The sequence below is a fragment of the Puma concolor genome, chromosome A1, assembly GCF_028749965.1.
Source record: "Puma concolor isolate L17-30 chromosome A1, mPumCon1.1.hap2, whole genome shotgun sequence".
Classification (NCBI taxonomy): domain Eukaryota; kingdom Metazoa; phylum Chordata; class Mammalia; order Carnivora; family Felidae; genus Puma; species Puma concolor.
In genome coordinates, this window is record NC_141667.1 from 232,543,177 (window position 1) to 232,563,529 (window position 20,353).

A 20,353-nucleotide genomic window follows, 5' to 3' on the forward strand; every position below is an offset into this window, starting at 1 on the left:
TCAGTTTTTCCATGTATGCAATGAAATTATCTTAAATGAGGTGATGCGTAGAACAGTGCCTGGCAGTTAATAGGCCCTCAGCACATTCTGGTTTCCCTCCGTTATCTACCATCTCATCTAAACCCTGCGTGTCATTTACAATTTGCTTAAAGTTCTGTTTGCTGTAATCTTTCCTTTGATAGCTCACAGCAGTCTCTTTTTTTCCAGAGTCATTGCGCTCCTTGTGTATAGCTCGGGTTCCTAAATTGGTATGAATCAGCATTATATTGGGAACTTATTAAAAATGCAATTGCTTGGGTCCTATTCCCAATTCTGTGGGTTTGGCATGGGGTCTGGGCATCTGTGTTTTTGCCTTTCTTCTTCAGATTTTCTGATGCTTACCAGTGATCATAATTTCTCACTTATTTATTAATAACTCTGTGCTTCTTATAGTTTACATTTGACAGGTAATTATTATTTAATCCTTCAGGTTATCTTAGTTTACATCCCAAATATACCATACAGTCCATATGGACACGAAATACCCATTATAGTGCTGTGTATTTAGTTTAGAGATTGATAAGTAATGACACCCTTTTTTTCCTTGCTGAAGTTTGAATCGTGGTAAGAAATAAGATGTAGAAATCACATAGATGAAGATTCAAATACAAGTTTACCCAAAAAGTTGTTTTGGAAACGTGGCTGAGGTTTGCAGCAACAAGGAACTTCCTAGTATTGCACTCCGGAATTAGGCTGATTTCAGCCTCACCTTTCTCTGTCTACAAGAATGGAGTTTGTCCCACTACATTTACTGTGTGATAGAGAACAGCCCAGAATAAATGGCTGTCTTCAGTTAGACAAATCCCAAATAGAAAAGAAAAAAGGAAGTGGCTGAGCCCAGAATTTTTTCTCTCAAATTTATCAGACTGGTTACTCCTTCCTACCCCAGGGAAGAGTTAGTGAGAAAGTGGAGATCAGCCATGAATATTACTCTAAGGAAGTTTCATGTGCAGTGTGACAAAGCTTTCTTGTCGTCAGTGGTACTCGATAGGTATTTGTTAGTGGATTTCTTTTAATACCTTGCATTGCATCAGGACACTGTGATTTTTAATACTTAAGTGGGATGTTATATAGCTATAACTTCAACCAGTTAAATTAGTATATATCATTGTATAGTTATATTTTGCTGTGCAAGAAAGTACCCCCAACGGCTTAAACCATAGATATTTATTATTAAACACAGTTTCTGATGGGTAGGAATCTGGAAGTATTTTAGCTGGGTGGTTCCAATTCAGAGTCTCATGTGACTGCAGTCATCTGAAAGCTGCATGAATGTCCCTTGACATGACAGCTGGCTTTCCACCAGAGTAGGTGATCTGAAAGAGAGGCAGAAACCGTAGTGTCTTTTATAACCTGGTTTTAGAAGTAATATACCATTTGGGGCACCTGGGTGACTCAGTCATTTAAGTGTTGGAACTCTTGATTTTGGCTCAGGTCATGATCTCACGGTTATAAGATTCAGCCCTGTGTCAGGCTGAGCATAGAACCTGCTTAAGATTCTCTCCCTTCTTCTCCCCCCCACCCCCACCCCCACCCCCACCCCCATCCCATGCATGCTCTCTCTCAAAAAAAAAAAAAAATTATGCCATCACTCTCCTGCACAGACCCACCCTGATCTACTGTGGGAGGGACCCACACGAGGGTGTGAATACTTGGAGGTAGGGCTCGCTAGAGGCCATCTTGGAAGCTGGCTGCCACAGTTATATAACATGTTAGTTTGATTTTGTTACTTCACTTTGCTTCATTTGAGATCAGATAATTGAGTAACATAGTTTCCTAGCTGGAGAATAGGTTGAAAGGATAATTTTCTGCTGCTGGCCCCTCCTTCTCATCTAGCTCCATCTAAATGAGAAGTTTACATAACGTGATCAGGGACTACCAGTGGTTTTTATGATCTTCCAGACAGTCTGAAAGTTGAGATGACCTACAGGCAGACTTATAATTACAGGTGATAATAGCTACAATTTTTATTTTAACATGAATTAATTTACTTCTGGGAGGTGCTTCATGAAGTCTGGTCCCTAGCTTCTAATTTATTGAAGTAAGGGGTTTTTTGCAGTAGTAATCAGAATGAGGTGGGACTAGGTGGCTGGTGAAGGTCATTTACCTCGCTGAAATAAACCATAGGCCCAAAAGGGTTGAAAAATATCACTTAAAATAAGCATCAGTGGTTTGATTAAAATTCTAATGCCAAAGCACTAAAGAAGTCCAAGTAAGTGCAAGGAAATGGTTAAAAATCATTAACCGTTTTGGGGCTCCTGGCTCCTCTGTCAGTAGAGCTTGTGGCTCTTGATCACAGAGTTGTGAGTTCGAGCCCCATAAAATCTTTGGAAAAAAATCATTAACCATTTTATTTTAGTCATTTATTTCACCATGTGCAATGAACTCTTATGAACTCGTAAATGAGATGAATTCATTTATTTTATGATATTTCATATGCCATGCTAAATGCAGGTTTTGTAACGGCAAAAAATAAATAGCAATGTAAGGGGGAACATGAAACATTTATTGGATCAAACAGTATAAAATTTGTATACTGTTTAATCATTTGTATAAAATCATTCTGTTTCTAATGGTTTCTAACACTATGGAAAAGACAATTTTAAGATTGTGGCAGAAAATGTTTATGACAAATTGATAATGCCTAAATGTTCTTTAGAATTCTAGTCCTAAACATTGTCGGGTCAGTTTGCATTTTAAGTTGCTTGAAGAACGTCCATTAAGTTGTGTAAAGCATTTATGCCTGACTGACCAGTTACAGAAGGCCAAATACAAGTTTAATCAAATCTTGCATCTGTATTTAAGTTCTTTACTACATAGAATGGTGTAGAGAGCATACCAGCACCAGACTCTGTGCACCCTTTTGGCTATTGTAATTTCTGGTCACGTGGGCGTATTTCACAGCAGCTTTCACCCTCAATTATTAGGAGGCACTATTTTGCTAATCAGGAAAGAAATTTCAGAGAATTCATTTTACTTTCCAAATGTAGTTTGTTGTGCTTAACCAATAAAATGTTTGGTGTCAGTACTGATTAGCTTTAGGATGAGATCCCCATGATTCTTATAGTGAGAGGCTGTAGTCGATTTTTTCTGACCATGGAACGTATAAACCCTGTAAGTTGCTCAGTTGAGTCTTTAGAGCTTACAGGAGGCAGTTAAATGGAAAAAAAAAAAAAATCCTGGAATAAATTGAGAATTTTTGTAAAATGAAAGGGCAGAGAGATAGAGAAAGTTGGGAAGTGTTAATTTTAGGATATTTTGCCAAGAATAATGAATATATTTACTACTTTTTACAAACTCTTCCCTTCCAGGACAGAAGAACAAGTTAAGTGGCTTCACCAGGAATCAGTCAGGTCCATTCTGTAAGACAGGTCTTTTCAAAAACTCATTAAGAGACACCAAAGGAACATGATAACCAAATGTAATGCGTAGACTTTGATTAAATCCTGGTTTGAGAAAAACTGCTGCAAAACCTATTTGGGGGGGATTTTAATATGCCTAGCAATAAGCTGTATTTGGGAGTGTACATTTTCTTTTCCTAGATGCGTTGTTAATGGTTATTACGGTTGTGTCGGAGAATTGCCTTTCTTTTTTTTTTTCAGGAGATGTATCTGAAGTATATTTAGAGATGAAGTTACCTTCGGTGTTCGGGAGGGTGTGTGTGTGTGTGTGTACATGTGTACAAATAGGAAAAACACATGATAGTGTTAAATGTTGAGTCTGTTGTAGACATAAGCAGTTTTGTCATACTGTCAAGTTTTCTGAAGGTTCGAACATGTACCATAAGCTGGGAGGGAAAAAATCCTCCTCCGGATATTACCTGTTTTTTTACTCAGCTTTACAAAGACCAAGAGAGTGTATCCCTGCTTACAGCCACTGTCTCTACCTTCCTCTGCTATGAACTCTTTGGCCTCCAGGCCAGTCAGGCTTTCATTCCTGCCTCTCACCGGCACCGTTCATTTCCACATCAGCATCGACATCCGTGTTGCCAGATCTTGTGGTCATTTCTCAGCCCTCACTTTCCCTTTCCCTCTCAGCAGCGTTTGACACAGCTCCTCGTTCTCACTTACTCTTGGTTCTCTTGCCTCAGTCCTTCTCCTTTGCCTCTTTAGTAGTTTATGCTGATTCCCCTCCCCTTTAAGCATTGAAATGCCTCAGAACCCAGATCTTGTCTCAGTTTTCATTCCCTCCCTAACTAATCTCCTGTCCTGTAGCTGTTCGTACTGTATGGTTGCTGAAACTCCCAAGTGCCCGTCTCCAGCCCCAGCCTCTGCCCAGAGCTTCAGGCTCACGGATCGATCTGCCTACTTGATACGTTCACTTGACACCAGGTAGATAGACAAAGTTCAACATTTAATATGTGTAAAACAATTGCTTGAGTCTCATCAGCCACTTCTCACCTGCAAACAAAACAGAGCACCTCCTCCCTACTTACTGCTTCCACATTCTTCCTCCTCTCAACACTAGGCACTTCATTCTTACAGTTGCTCAAGTGAGAAAGCTTGATATCCTCTCTGCCTCTTTTTCCCTCATACTATACATTTAATCCCACAACACATACAGTCAGCTCTACTTTTTTTTAAAATGTATTTACTCTTTTTTGAGAGAGAGAGAGAGCGTGCCCACAAGAGTGGGGGAGAGGCAGAGAGAGAGGGAGTACAGAGCCTGATGTGGGGCTTGAACTCATGAACCCTGAGATCATAACCTGAGCTGAAATGAAGAGTCTGTTGCTTAACCAACCGAGCCACTCAGGTATCCCCAGTCAGCTCTACCTTTTTTTTTTTTTTTTAAGTTTATTTATTTATTCTGAGAGAGAGAGAGAGAGAGAGAGAGAGAGCAGCATGAGTGGGAGAGGGACAGAGAATCCCAAGCAGGCTCTACACTGCACAGAACCCAATGCGGGGCTCGATCTCACAAACCGTGAGATCATGACCTGAGTCGAAACCAAGAGTCAGACCCTTAACCAGCTGAGCCACCCAGGTGGCCCCTCTCCTTTTAAAATCTATCCAGAACTAAGCACGTCTTGAGCTGTCACCACTACCATCTTAAACCATGCCACCATTCTGTGACAGATCAGAACAGTTTCTCCAACTCAGCACTATTGACATTTGCAGCCAGTAGTTCTTTTGGGGGGGATGGGCTGACCCATGCCTTGTAGGATACTTCGTGGTATCCCTAGCCTTTACCCGCTAGATACAAGTAGCAAGTGCCTCTCACAGTTGTGACCACCAAAAATGTCACCAGACATTGCTAAAATGTCCCCTTGGGAGCAAAATGGCCTCCAGTTGAGGACCATTGGATTATAGCAATAGTCTCCTCTTCTCCCTACTTCCTTCCCTCCCCACGGTTTATTCTCCATCTGCCAACCAGTGTATCACTAAAAACATCAGTAAGGTCATGTCATTTCTTTGCTCAAAACATTCCAGTGGCTTCCCTTCTCACTAGGCTCAAAATCTATATGTGCCTACAGATTCCTTCTCTACACACGTGCACACACACACCCCTGTTGAAGAGCAGTTTATTGCCATTGTTTAAAGCTTTTTCTCTTTATGCAAATGGAAAAGGACACCCCTTTCACTAGGTAGATGCAGCCCTTTGTGCTACGTCATTTTTCTTTACTGCATCATATGTCAGTTTACGTGTTGTATTTATTGAGTGAATGGTAAAATAAGTACAATTGTAATGTATACCAAGTCTACGATTTTAATAATGTGTACAGTTGTACATAATACAAATATAGCCAAAATAAGTGCTGAAATTTCAAGAAAGGCTTAGCACCTAACCTAGTCCAGAGATTTTTAACGTTTTTTTTTTTTTTTTTGTATTTATTTTTGGGACAGAGAGAGACAGAGCATGAACGGGGGAGGGGCAGAGAGAGAGGGAGACACAGAATCGGAAACAGGCTCCAGGCTCTGAGCCATCAGCCCAGAGCCCGACGCGGGGCTCGAACTCACGGACCGCGAGATCGTGACCTGGCTGAAGTCGGACGCTTAACCGACTGCGCCACCCAGGCGCCCCAGTCCAGAGATTTTTAAAAGATCTCTCAGAAGAAACCATGTCCAAATAAGACTTCATCTGGTAGTGGGGCGCCTGGGTGGCTCAGTTGGTTAAGCGTCCGACTTCGGCCTAGGTCACGATCTCGCGATTCGTGAGTTCGAGCCCCGCGTCGGGCTTGGTGCTGACAGCTCGGAGCCTGGAGCCTGTTTCAGATTCTGTGTCTCCCTCTCTCTCTGCCCCTCCCCGATCATGCTCTGTCTCTCTCTGTCTCTCAAAAATAAATAAATGTTCAAAAAAAATTATAATAAAAAGACTTCGTCTGGTAGTATAGAAGGAGGGAAAGGTATTCACAATAGAGGGAGAAGAGAAAGAGAGGAGCAAATGATTAGTTCAGTTTCAAACTGAGTCTGGGGTCCCTCCATGAGATTATTCCATCAGGCAGTTAAGAGATGTGAGTCTTGATCTCAAGAGAGACATCTGGGCTGTAGCTACAGATTTGGGAATAATCAATAAGTAGGCAGAAATGAGAAGTTTACATGTCATAATTGGAAGGATAACCTTGAAACGTAGTCTGATAAACTGAGGACATTCCTGATCACATGCCACAGGGGAGAATGTAGATGAGAGACTGATGGTGTGCCTCTCGAAGACAAGGGAAATAAATAAGTTAGGGTCAGTTAGATCACTTGTACTTTAGAACTCCTTACCTTACTTCAGCCTGGTTTAAACTAAATAATCATTCTTCCTCAGGGCTTATCAAGAGTGTTGATCACATCAGACAAACAGAGCCTGCTGGTTGGGACATACAAGTTCTAAGACTCTATATTTTCTGCCCTAGAAAAATCAGTTTTTCTCTTTTTTTTCTTCTAAGATTTTATTAAATTCAAGTTAACATTTAGTGTTTCTCAGATGTAGAACTCAGTGATTCATCACTTACATACAACACCCAGTGCTCATCACAGGTGTCCTCCTTGATGCCCATCACCAGCCCCCAACAGCTCCCCTCCAGCAACCCTTAGTTTGTTCTCTGTAGTCAAGAGTGTCTTATGGTTTGCCTAGGAAAATCAGTTTTTCAAACTTGGAAATTTGGGGGTGTGAAACCTTTAGGGTGTGGATTATGAAGTTCTTCTCTCATTCTTCTACTTTGAACTTGGAGTAGTAAACTAACATGTTTTAGTCTAATGGTCATTTGTTACACAGCAAACTGCTCCACAATTTTGTGGCTTTAAAAAATGTTTATTTCTCACAATTCTGTATGTAACTGTACAGTTTTTCTGCCGGTCTCACCTGGATCCACTCACACAGCTGCGGTGAGCTGGCAGCTGGCCCGGGGCGGAAGGGTCTAAGACAGCCGCGCTGACATATCTGAGGCCAGGGTGCTTCCTGCCAGCTGGGCATCTCTCTCTGTCTCCGAGCAGGGTCTCTTCGTTCGTAATCTCCCTTGGGCTTCCTACCATGGCAGCAGAGTATTCCAAGAGGGCAAAAGCAGAAGGCTACAAGGCTTCTTAAAGCTGGTCTCAGAAGTGGTATGCTATCGGTTCTCCTGCATTCTGCCACACTGTTATGTGTGCTGATTCTCATGTAAACCTCACAACAGTGCTACAAAAAGTAAATATCATTATTATCTTCATTTTCAAAATGAGAAAACTAAAGCTCAGCACCAGTAGTTTGACCCCAGGCACCAGACGAGCAAGCCACAGAGCAAAACATGGGTTTCAGTCTCTCCTTACCAACCAGCAAACTCTGTGATGTTAATTTATCTGAGCCTGACTCCTCGTCTGTAAAATGAGGGTACTACTACTCTACAGGCTTATTTTCAGGATTGAATGATTCGCTTTCTAAAGTACTGAGCAAAAGCAGTTCAAGATGGCAGCGTAGGAAGGTCCTAAACTCTTGTCCTCCCACAGACACACCAGATCTACAGCTACATGTGGAACAGTTCCAGAGACGGCACCTCTATAGCAAAGGATAAAAGGGCCACATAGAGACCGGTAGGAGAGGCAGAGGTGTAGTCTTGCTGAACACCCCATCTCCAGCACAGCAGCCCACAGCCGGAAGAGAGCTCACAAATATGGCACTTCTCCCTGAGGAGCAAGGGATTCCTGCCTCACGTTAGTCCCCCCAACTCTTGTGATCCGCGTCGAAGAGACAAACCTTTAAAACAACTGGCGTTTAAAACCGGCGAGGCTTACATGTCTAGGAGAACCAAAAGGCTGCTAGGAACTGAGATCCTTTCTGAAGGGTCTTGCATGCAGAGTCACTCACCCCATGGCCCGGCACAAAAGCAGCGGTTTGAAAAGCACCTAGACTTGTTATGAAGGAGCTTCGTTTGCTAATCTTGAAGCATCTGCCAGAGGAGTAGGGACTTGTCGCAACTTCCTCTGGGGACAGAGGCACTGGCAGGTGCCATTTTTGTGCTCTCCTACCTTGCTGGCACCAGCAGGCACGTAACAGTCACGGCACCCTTCTGCCCCACTAAAGCTGGCAAGCATACCCAGTCCATGTGCTCCCCCGCTATATTGCTAAAGCTGGCAGGCGTGCCCTACCCCTGTGCTCTCCGGCTGCCTTTTTAAAGCTGGCAGGTGCATAGTCCACATAGAGGACGTCCCTTGATTGCCTGGCTGTGGAACAGACACTCAGATCCAGGAAGCCCAGAAAGTTCCAAATAAGATGACCCCAAAGAGATCTACACCAAGACAAATGATAATTAAAATGTCAAAAGTTAAAGAGAATCTTAAAAGCAGCAAGAGAAAAACAACATGTTACGGACGAGGGAACCTCTATGCAACTATCAGCAGGGTTTTTTTGGCCAAAACTTTGCAGGCCAAGGGAGTGGCATGATATAATCAAAGTACCGAATGAAAAAAAACTTGCAACCAAGAATGCTTTACCCAGCAAGGTTATCATTCAGAATTAAGGAGGGGATAAAGAGTTTTCCAGACAAGGAAATACTGAAGGAATTCATCATTAAACTGGCTTTACAAGAAGTGTTAAAGGAATTTCTTCAAGCTGAAAAGAAAGGGCACTAAGAAAACATATAAAAGTGAAAAATCTCACTGGTAAAGGTAAATATGTAGTAAAGGTAGTGGATTAATTACTTAGAAAGCTAGTCTGAAGGTTAAAAGTAGTAAAAAGTAACAAATTTAATAGTTAAGGAATACACAATTAAAAGATATAAAATGTGACATCAAATAAAACATAGGCAGAGGAATAAAAATGTAGTTTTAGGATGTGTTTAAACTTGCTATCAACTTAGATTGTTAGATATAACATATATAAATGTAAATCTCATAACCACAGAACAAACTTGTAGAAGTTATATAAAAGATAACAAGAAAGGAATCTAAGCATAACACTACAGAAAGTCATCAAACCACAAGGGAAGAGAGTAAGATAATAATAAAGAACAGAGAGGAGCTATGAAACAGACAAAAAACAACAAATGGCAATAAATACACACCAATAATTGTATGTAAATATACTACATTCACCAATCAAAAGACACAGAGTAGCTGAATGGGTAAGAAAAACAAGACCCTCCTATATACTACCTGCAAGAGGCTTCACGTGCAAGAACATACAGACTGAAAGTGAAGGGATGGAAAAAGATGTTTCATACAAATGGCAGCCAGAAGAAAGCTGGGTAGTTATGTTTCTATCAGAAAAAGAAAAGCTATCTTTTGATATCTTTTCAAAACATAAACAGAACTGACAGACTTTTAGACTGAGAAAATGAGAGAGGGCTAAAATAAAATCAGAAGTGAAAAAGGAGAAGTTACAACTGCTACCAAAGAAATACAAAGGATCATAAGGGACTACTATGAATGATCATATGCCAGCAAATTGGACAACCTAGAAGAAATGGATAAATTTCTAGAAGCATACAATCTTCCAAGACTGAATCATGAAGAAATAGAAAATCTGATTAGACCAGTTACTACTAGCAAGGAAATTAAATCAGTAATCAAAAAACGCCCAGCAAAAAGTCCAGGACCAAGCAGCTTCACTAGTGAATTCTACCAGACATTGAAAAAAAGTGGGTTTTTTTTTTCTTTTTTCTTTTTTTCTCTGTTTAAGTAGGCTCCACGCTGGGCATGAACTCACAACCCTGAGATCAAGACCCGAGCTGAGATCAAGAGTTGGACGCTTAACTGACTGAGCCACCATGGTGCCCAGGAGATTTTTGTTTTTCAGAGATTTAATACCGTTCTCTATCAAAGTCTTCCAAAAAATGGAAGAGGAGGGGACACATACCAACTCATTTTATAAGGCCAGCATTACCCTGATACCAAAACCAGACAAGATACCATGGAAAAAATACTATAGGCCAATATCCCTGATGAACATAAATGCAACAATCCTAAACACAGTATTGGTAAACTGGATTCAACATACCTTAAAAGGATCAAATATCATAACCAAGTGGGATTTATTCCAATGATGTAAAGATGGTTGAATATCTGATGATTGCAAATCAATCAACATGATACACCACATTAACAAAATGAAGAGTAAAAATAATCTCATCACCTCAATAGGTGCAGAAAAAGCATTTGACAAAATTTAACATCACTTTATGATAAAAACTCCCAACAAATTGGGTATAGAGGGGATATATCTCACCACAATAAAGGCCATATGGTCAATTTGTTTACAGCAAAGGAGCCAAGAATAAACAGTGGGGATCGGACAGTCTCTTCAATAAATGATGCTGGGAGAACTGGATATCACATGCATAAGAATGAAAATAGAGTACTGTCTTATACCATAAACAAAAATTAACTCTTAATGGATGACATACTTGAATGTAAGACCTGAAACCGTAAAACTCCTAGAAGAAACTATAGATGATAAGCTCCCCAACATCAATTTTAACGATGATTTTTTTTTGGAATTGACTCACAAAGGCAAAGGCAACAAAAGCAAGAGTAAACAAGTGGCACTACATCAGACTAAAAAGCTTCTGCATAGCAAAGGAGATCGTCAATGAAATGAAAAGGCAACCTACTGAACGGGAAAAAATATTTGCAAATCATATATTCGATAAGGGGTTAGTATTATAAAGAATTCATACAACTCAATGGCAGAAAAACAAGCAATCCAATTAAAAAGTGAGCAGAGAACCTGAAGAGGCATTTTTTTCCAAAGAAGACATACAGATGACCAACAGGCACATGAAAAGATGCTCAGAATTACTCATCATCAAATAAACACAAATCAAAACCACAATGAGGTGTCACCTAACACCTGTTAGAATGACTGTTATCAAAAAGACAAGATACCAAATGTTGTCAAGGGTATAGAGAAAATTCTCTGTAAGGAATTTTCTACAAGGAACCCATGTGCATTGTTGGTGGGAATGTAAATTGTTGCAGCCACTACAGAAAACAGTATGGAGGTTCCTCAGAAAGTTAAAAATAGAACTATTATATATCCAGTAATTTCACTTCAGGGTGTTTATATGAAGAATATGAAAACCGTAATTTGAAAAGATAGATGCATCCCTATGCTCACTGCAACAGCATTGCAAAGTATTTACAATAGCCAAGATATGGAAACAAGTGTGATACACACATACACAATGGAATACTGATTGGTCATTAAAATGAAGGAAATCCTGCCATTTGGGACAACATGGATGGACCTTGAGGGAATTATGCAAAGTAAAATAAATCAGAGGAAGACAAATACCATATGATTTCACTTATATTTAGAACCTAAAAAAAACAAAAGAAAACTCATAGGTAGAGACAACAGATTGTGGGTTGCCAGAGAGGATGGGTCTTGGGGGGTGGGCAAAATGGGTATGAAAGGGATCAAAAGGTGCAAACTTCCAGTTATAAGTAAGTCATGGGTTGTAACGTACAGTATGGTGACTATAGTCAATAATATCATTTTGCATATTTGAAAGTTGCTAAAGTTTCACAAGAAAAAAATTTTCTTTGTATGGTGACAGATGGTAACTAAACTTACTGTGGTTCAACTGATGAACGGATAAAGATGTGTGTGTATATACAATGGAATATGACTCAGCAATCAAAAATAAGATCAAAACGGAAGGGGGCACCTGGGTGGCTCAGTTAAGCACCTCTCTCTCTCTTTTTTTTTTTTTTAAATGTTTATTTACTTAGCACAAGTGGGGAAGGAACAGAGAGAGGGAGAGAGAATCCTGACGCAGGGCTTGATGCAGGGCTTGGACTCATGAACCGTGTGATCATGACCTGAGCGGAGATCAGGAGTCAGATGATCAACTGACTGAGCCACCCAGGCGCCCCAAGTGTCTGACTCTTGATCTCTGCTTAGGTCATGATCTCACAGTTTGTGAGATCAAGCCCCACATTAGGCTCTGTGCTGACATTGCAGAGCCTGCTTTGGATTCTCTCTCTCCCTCCCTCTGTGATCCTGCCCTCGCCCACACTCTCACCCTCCCAAAAATAAACAAATAAAACATTAAAAAAAAAAAAAGGCAAACCATAAGAGACTCTTAAATGTAAAGAACAAACTGAAGGTTGCTGGAGGGGAGGTGGGTAGGGGGATGGGCTGAATGGGTGATGGGCATTAAGGAGGGCACTTGTTGGGATGAGCACTGGGTGTTATATGTGATGAATCACTAAATTCTCTGGAAACCAGTACTACACTATACATTAACCTGAATTTAATTAAAAAAATTTTTTTAATGTTTATTTCTGAGACAGAGAGAGACAGAGCGAGACAGAGCATGAGTGGGGGAGGGGCAGAGAGAGAGGGAGACACAGAATGCAAAGCAGGCTCCAGGCTCTGAGCAGTCAGCACAGAGCCCGACACGGGGCTCAAATTCAGAGACCGCAAGGCCATGACCTGAGCCGAAGTCGGTCGCTCAACCGACTGAGCCACCCAGGTGCCCCAACTTGAATTTAATTTTAAAAAATGTTTTTTAAATAAACTTACTGTGGTGATCATTTCCCATTGTATATAAATACTAAATTATTATGTTGTACACCTGAAGCTAGGAAGTGTTATATGCCAGTTATACCTTGATTTAAAAAATAATGAAAATTTGGGATGCCTAGGTGGCTTAGTTGAGTGTCCGACTTTGGCTCAGGTCATGATCTCACAGATTCTGAGTTCGAGCCCCTCATCAGGCTCACTGCTGTCAGCGCAGAGCCCGCTTTGGATCCTCTGTTACCTCTCTCTCTCTCTCTGCCCCTCCCTGACTTAAGCTTTCAAAAATAAAGAAAAATAATAAGAAAAATTAAGCACTTAGCAGAGTGCATGATACAGAACAGAGACTCAAAAATGTTAATTTCGCCACCTTCCTCTTATTCTTCTCAAGTTTCTTTATTAGGAGATGTTTTTATGCATGTCATTTGTCTTTTTATCTTAAAACTTATTATTAAGGGAGATGGTCATTAACATTCCAATGTTAGAGGAATAATAAAGAACATTCCATCTGATGGAATTAGTTATTTATTATAACACTGTGATCTTAGCTGTTCTACCCTAAGGTGTTAATGTCTGATGATCACTTAATGTATTACTCCTCCAGAAATTACATTTTCAGAGGAAATAAAATGCCAATGAAGGAATAGAATAAAAGAATTTTAGGTTTTGTGGCAAGCCAGCGAAGAAGCTAAGGTTAGGAAAGGGATCTTTCAGAGGTGTTCCTTGTGGTCTGTCTACAGACCTGGGCCAGCCCTGGCAATTTATCAAGTCAATCATGTATACAACTCATAGATTTGGGTTTGTATAGATAAAAGGGAGAGATTCCTTTTAATGAATTCAGATCACCATGTGGTATTCTTTCATTTGCAGATGTGACATTTAGGTAAACACAGATGCAGTCACTACTATTAATGCAAACTATAGTGCTGACAAGTTTTGGGCCTGTTATGGGCTGAATTGTGTCCCCTCCCAAATTCATATATCGAAGCTTTAATTCCCAGTACCTCAGAATGTGACTATATTTGGAGGGCAGGTCTTAAAAGGGCATTAAGTTAAAACGAAATCTTCAGGATGAGCCCTAATCCATTATGACAGGTGTTTTTATAAGGAAAGGAGATTAGAATACAGACCTGCTCATGTGCAGAGGGAAGACCACATGAGGATCCAGTGAGAAAGTGACCATCTACACACCAAGGAGAAAGGCCTCCGAAGAAACCAAACCTGCTGACACTTTGATCTTGGACTTGTAACCTTCAGAAATAAATTTCTATTGTATTAGCCACTCAAGTCTGTAGTCGTATGCTATGGCAGCCCATGCAAACTAATACAGGGGCCATTTCTACCCTTTCACCTGATGTTTAACAATTGATATTTTTTCAAAGCCAAAAATTTTTGTTACAGGAACAGAAATCAGGTATGAATTATAGGAAACTTTTCCAAATTAAGTTATGATCTAGTGTTTGAAATAGAATAGATTAGAAGTATCTTCTTATTCTTTATCCTACCACCATGGCTATAATCCTTTTTCCTTACCCTCCTTCACCCTACCCTATCCAACCCTATCCAACACACATCCACTCCACGTAGCTGGCTCTTTTACCTTCAGTCTTTATATTTTCAGATATGTTCTCTTAACAGGCTTTAGTTATTTTCCCTAAACAGCAGGAAAATCATCCATGTTGTTTTTAGTCTTCACTTTGTAGAAGAAACACTTGAATAGCCCAGTTGAAGGAGGAGAGAGAGCCTTAACATTTTTGGAGTGGCTATTTTATGCTAGGTACTAGGTTATTCACTTTACATAAACCATCTAGTGAGAAAACAGCAGTGGCCCAATTTAGAAAAAGAGGAGGGGTGCATGGGTGGCTCAGTCGGTTGAGGGTCCGACTCTTGATTTCAGTTCAGGTCATGATCTTGTGGTTTGTGGTATTGAGCCCTGCATTGGGCTCCATGGTGTCTCTCCCTCTCTCTCTCTGTCTCTCTCTCTCTGCCCCTCCCCTGCTCATGAGTTCTCTCTCTCTCACTCGCTGTCTCTCAAAAAAAATTTTAAGAAAGAGAAGGAATGGGGTGCCTGGGTGGCTCAGTCAGTTAAGTGTCGTCCTTTGGCTTAGGTCATAATCTCACAGTCCATGGGTTTGAGCCCTGCATCGGGCTCTGTGCTGACAGCTCAGAACCTGGAGCCTGCTTCAGATTCAGTGACTCCCTCTCTCTCTCTCTCTGCCCCTCCCCACTCATGCTCTGTCTCTCTCCATGTCTCAAAAATGAATAAACATTAAAAATAATAATAAAGGGAAGGAAAAGCAACAGTAATAGACTCGTGACATCATTTCGGAATGTTAAGTCTCTGGCCATTGCCCTACTTTCTGTATACTTAGCCCTGCCACTATCAGATCCACAATGCCTGATGGCTATGAAAAGCACCTTAACTATTTAAACCCCTAGATGTCAGTCATTTTGTGAGCTATGAAAGCTGCATATCCTTGGGGTATCTTTGGGGAGTGGCCCTGGAAATAGCATGGGGGTACTAATCCTTCTGAGAATATGTCACTGACAGTCATTAGTCATTTGTGTGTGCATGCCCCGTAGTGGAGAGTAACCAAAGGAAAAATGGAAAAAGTTGCTATCCTTTGGACTACTCTAATAGTTACAATAGTAACAGTAGTCAAGAAGGGACAGCCAGCCCTAAGGATATTGGAAGCATGCCTGGTCTGGTGTAAAATATCTTTCACCTACTTGTGAAAAAAAAAGTTTGAAATGGTTGCCCTTGGGCTTGGAATTCTGAAGAAAAGGAGCCTAAGGTTGTGTTACCCCTCTACATCAGGGTTCAGCAAACTGTGGATCCAGTTTAGCCTGAGCCCTGTTTTTGTACATCCCTTCGCCTAAGAAGGAATTTTACGTTTTTAAAGGGTTGTTAAAAAATAACAATATGACAGAGACCTTACGTGGCCCACAAAGCCTAAAACATTTACTGTCTGTCCCTGCAGGAAAAGTTCGTCATCCCTTGCATATCATTGTAGAGGATCCGTTTTGCGTTTTCCATTGAAAGACTGGTTGTATACTGCAGACTACTGAATACAAGAATTTTTTTCTGAACACTTGTCGTCTCTCATAGAATTATTCAATTTTAGACACTATAAAATACTGACAAGTTCTCTCTCATGTCTTAGTTTGTGAGGGCTGCTGTAATACAATACTGCAAATTGGTGGCTTAAGAGAAATGCATCATTAATATCGTCTCACACTTCTGGAGGCTGGATGTCTAAAACCAGTGTGTCGGTGTGGATGGTTCATTGTGAGGAAGAATCCGTTCCGTGTCTCTTCCTAGCTTCTGATGGTTTCCTTGCAGACTTCAGTGGTCCTTGGCTTATAGACATAGTGCCCTGATCTCTGTCTCCATGTTCACGTGGCATTCTCCTGGTATTTCTGTCTCTATGTCCAAACTTCCCCCTTTTTACATGGACACGGTCATATTGGTGTAGGGCCCACCTTTGTGACCTCATCTTAACTTTATTATCTGCTAAGAACCTATTTCCATATAAGGTCACGTTCACAGGTACTGAGGCTTAGGATCGCAGCATCTTTTTGGAGAACTCCGTTCGACCCAAACCATTTTCTAATCGTTTTACAGATAAGAGCACCAAAGCCAAGAAAGTGTAAAGAAGTCATTCAGGTTCTATAGCTATCTGGGAGCAGAACTAGTATTAAAATGTAGATCCTGTCACTGGTCCACTTCTTGTTCACCTACATGCTTTACACCATAATACACAATTGTAGAATAATGAGGTTCATATCAAGTCTGTGGTACTTGCTTATACTAGTTGGATTATTCCAGTTGTCTTTTAGGTGTTGCAATAATCACAGATAATAAGTTATAGATGGATCAGAATTAATCCATAATTTCCATTACAGAAACCAGCGCATCTTGTACCAATTTTTGTTTAAAACCCATCTTTGTGGGGCGCCTGGGTGGCTTGTCGATTGGGCATCAGACTTCGGCTCGGGTCATGATCTCACAGTTTGTGGGTTTGAGCCCCGCACTGGGCTCTGTGCTGACAGCTCGGAGCCTGGAGCCTGCTTCGGATTCTGTGTCTCCTTCTTTCTCTCTGCCTCTTCCCCCGCTCACACTCTGTCTCTCGCTCTCAAAAATAAATAAAACATTGGGAAAAAATTTTTTAAGGAAAAAAACCATCTTTGGGGCACCTGGGTGGCGCAGTGGGTTAAGCGTACGACTTCAGCCAGGTCACGATCTCGCGGTCCGTGAGTTCGAGTCTCGCGTCAGGCTCTGGGCTGATGGCTCAGAGCCTGGAGCCTGTTTCCGATTCTGTGTCTCCCTCTCTGCCCCTCCCCCGTTCATGCTCTGTCTCTCTCTGTCCCAAAAATAAAATAAACGTTGAAAAAAAAATTAAAACAAAGAAAAAAAACCATCTTTGTATAATGCCTAGTGAAATAGGCATCTCTGTCAGAGAAAGATAGATACCATATGATTTTATTCACGTGAAATTTAAGAAAGAAAACAGATGAACAAAGAAAAAGAGACAAACCCCAAAACAGACCCTTAACTATAGAGAACAAACAGATGGTTACCAGAGGGGCGGTGGGTGGGGGGATGGATGAAAGAAGTGAAGCGGATTAAGAAATATACTTACCACGATGAGCAGAGTAATCTATAGAATTGTTAAAACCACATATTGTACACTGGAAACTAATATAACACTGTATGTTAACTAAACTGGAATTAAGATTTTTTTTTTAATCCTTGTATATTTAGTTCAGAAAGAATTTATGAAGGTCTGTTGTTACTAGAGAGTATCTAAGCATACAGGGAAGGTATGAGCTAGGTAGTAGTCGGTGAAACTTTGTGGAGAGCGTGCCCTGGTCTGGACCTGTGCTTTGCCTGTTTCAATAACTTTTACGGGCAGGTGGCTCCTCTAGAGGTTCTAGTCCCAACTGTGCTACAGATTCTAGGATTGAAGGCTCATTTTTTGTACCTTTGACAAATCATGTTAAGCCTTAATTCCAATTTCTTTAAAAGAAAAAAATCAGGTTTTCAAAAGTACCTTATACCTCTAGGATTCTAATTCTGTGAATGTGATGAGACCTTTTTGCATTTGTGAGCTATCTGTTGGTTTGGGACAATACATTTAATTTCATACTAAAGATTATATGGTAAACCTCTATACAGACTAAGACTTATCTAGCCTATCTGGAGTAGTATGTATGAGTGTTAATTGTGGGGTCCCAGTATTTGATTATAAAAACTTATAAAGTTCCCTTTGGATGCATTCTAGTGTATGCTAGATTACAAGTGGGAGAAATATTGCTGGACTGTCGTATTTTCTGTGATAATTATTGGCCAGATTTCTGAGTGAAGAGCTAACTTTAAAAGACTGTACCCCAGAGATAACCTAATATTTCTTATCATTGGCATCCCAAGGAATGGAGTTTAATTGCACCTCCTTTGCACTCTTGGTATTTTTTTACCTCTCAGGCAACCTTTCATGGGAGACACTCTCCAAGATGGCCCTGGTTATTTCCTGCCCTTGTGAGGTCCCCTCCCATACTCAATAGGATTTGCCTATGTAACCAATAGGATATTGTGGAAATGACAATGTGCGATTTCTGAGGCTAGATCATAAAAGACACTTTAGATCCAGTTTGCTCTCTTGAATCACTGTAGGGGAAGTCAGCTGCCATGTCATATGGACACAGACAGCCCTGTAGAAAGGTTCAAGTGATAAGGAACTAAGGCCTCTCAACAACCAGCACTGACTTGCCTGGCATGTGAGTGAGCCACCCGGGAAGTGGAGCGTGCAGCCCTCATCGGGTCCACAGAGAACTGCAGCCCCAGCCAGCATCTTGTCTGCCACTGAGCCACGTCCAGCTAAGCCCTCCTGGATTCTTGGCTACAGAAGCATTAATAATAAATGTTTGTTGTTTTAAGCTACTAGGTTTGGGATAAATATGCTATGCAAAAATAGGTAGCAATACCACGTTTGTTGATTCTGCTCCTGTTTTCAGATCACTGTTTGTATCTATTATCTCCTAATAGATTTTTATCTACTGAAGGGCAGAGTTCATGTTAATTCACTTTGATATGCCTCAACTGAGGTTATTTCAGTACTCTGAACATATTTTAAATGCCATGTGATTGACTTGTATAAAGGCTGGAACACCTGGATTGCACCGATTGCTGCTGTTGGAAAGATGTAAATTACCTTTAGTATTTTATTTGGAAAAAATGTATTTTTTTAATGTTTATTTTTGAGAGAGAGAGAGAGAGAGAGACAGAGAGAACATGAGCAGGGGAAGGGCAGAGAGAGGGAGACACAGAATCTGAACCAGGCTCCAGGCTCTGAGCTGTCAGCACAGGGCCCGACGTGGGCCTGAACCCACAAACTGTGAGATTGTGACCCGAGCCGAAGTCGGACGCTTAACCGACTGAGCCACTCAGGTGCTCCCAGTGTAGTGTTTTAAATAGGTTTCCTTAAAAAGAAATTAGAGTGTTGGGGCACCTGCGTCGCTCAGTCGGTTAAGCATCCAGCTTCGGCTTAGGTCACAATCTCACAGTCCGTGAGTTCAAGCCCCACATCGGGCTCTGTGCTGACAGCCCAGAGCCTGGAGCCTGCTTTGGATTCTGTGTCTCCCTCTCTCTCTGCCCCTCCCCTGTTCATGCTCTGTCTCTCTCTGTCTCAAAAATAAATAAACATTAAAAAAAATTTTTTTTAAAGGGAAAAGAAGTTAGAGTGTTTAAGGGGCACAGTCCGTTGAGTGTCCGACTCTTGATTTCAACTCAGGTCATGATTTGGGGATCGTAGGATTAGGCTGCACATCGTGCTCCACACTGGACATGGAATCTGCTTGAGGTTCTTTCTCTCTGCCCCTCTCCCCAACTCGTGCGCATGCACTCTCTCTCTCTCTCTCTCTCTAAAATAAGAAAAATGAATAATTTTTAAAAATAAAAATAAAATAAAAGAAGTTAAGAGTGTTTAAAAACATAAGTGAAACAAAAGTATAGTTATTTATAGGGAACTTAATATTTTAACAAGTAGCAAAACAAATAGAGGGGAAAAGACTCATAGAATCAGGAAGAGCTGTTAGAGTTGGTCATATTTAAAAAAATTACTGAGAAAAAGAATGTCCTTTTTTGCTCACTTGTGTTTATTCTTTATTTGAAAATAATTTCAAATATGGGTAAGTTGAAAAAAACAAGAACTCGTGTATACCTTCTACTTAGATCCACCTATTAAGATCTTGTCTCATTTGCTTTATCACTTATGTCCCTGTATCCTCTTGCCTCAATGGTGTATTTATAGGTGTATATGTATGTGTGTGTGTACATATACATGTATGTGTATATGTATGTGTGTGTGTGTGTGTACTTACGTGTATATGTCCACAC

The 20,353-nt window shown here is 40.8% G+C and overlaps 2 long non-coding RNA genes across 2 annotated transcripts in view; one reads left to right on the forward strand and one right to left on the reverse strand.

Moving 5' to 3' along the window:
- Positions 1-20,353, forward strand: part of LOC147584851 (uncharacterized) — a 95,669-nt gene that overhangs the window by 7,054 nt on the left and 68,262 nt on the right. The gene's annotated exons all lie outside the window — the stretch shown is intronic.
- On the reverse strand, positions 1,192-7,523 carry LOC147584852 (uncharacterized). The gene is made up of 2 exons (XR_015253865.1): positions 7,324-7,523; positions 1,192-1,355 (listed from the first exon to the last, which is right to left on the reverse strand). It is a non-coding gene; the product is annotated as an uncharacterized LOC147584852 (long non-coding RNA).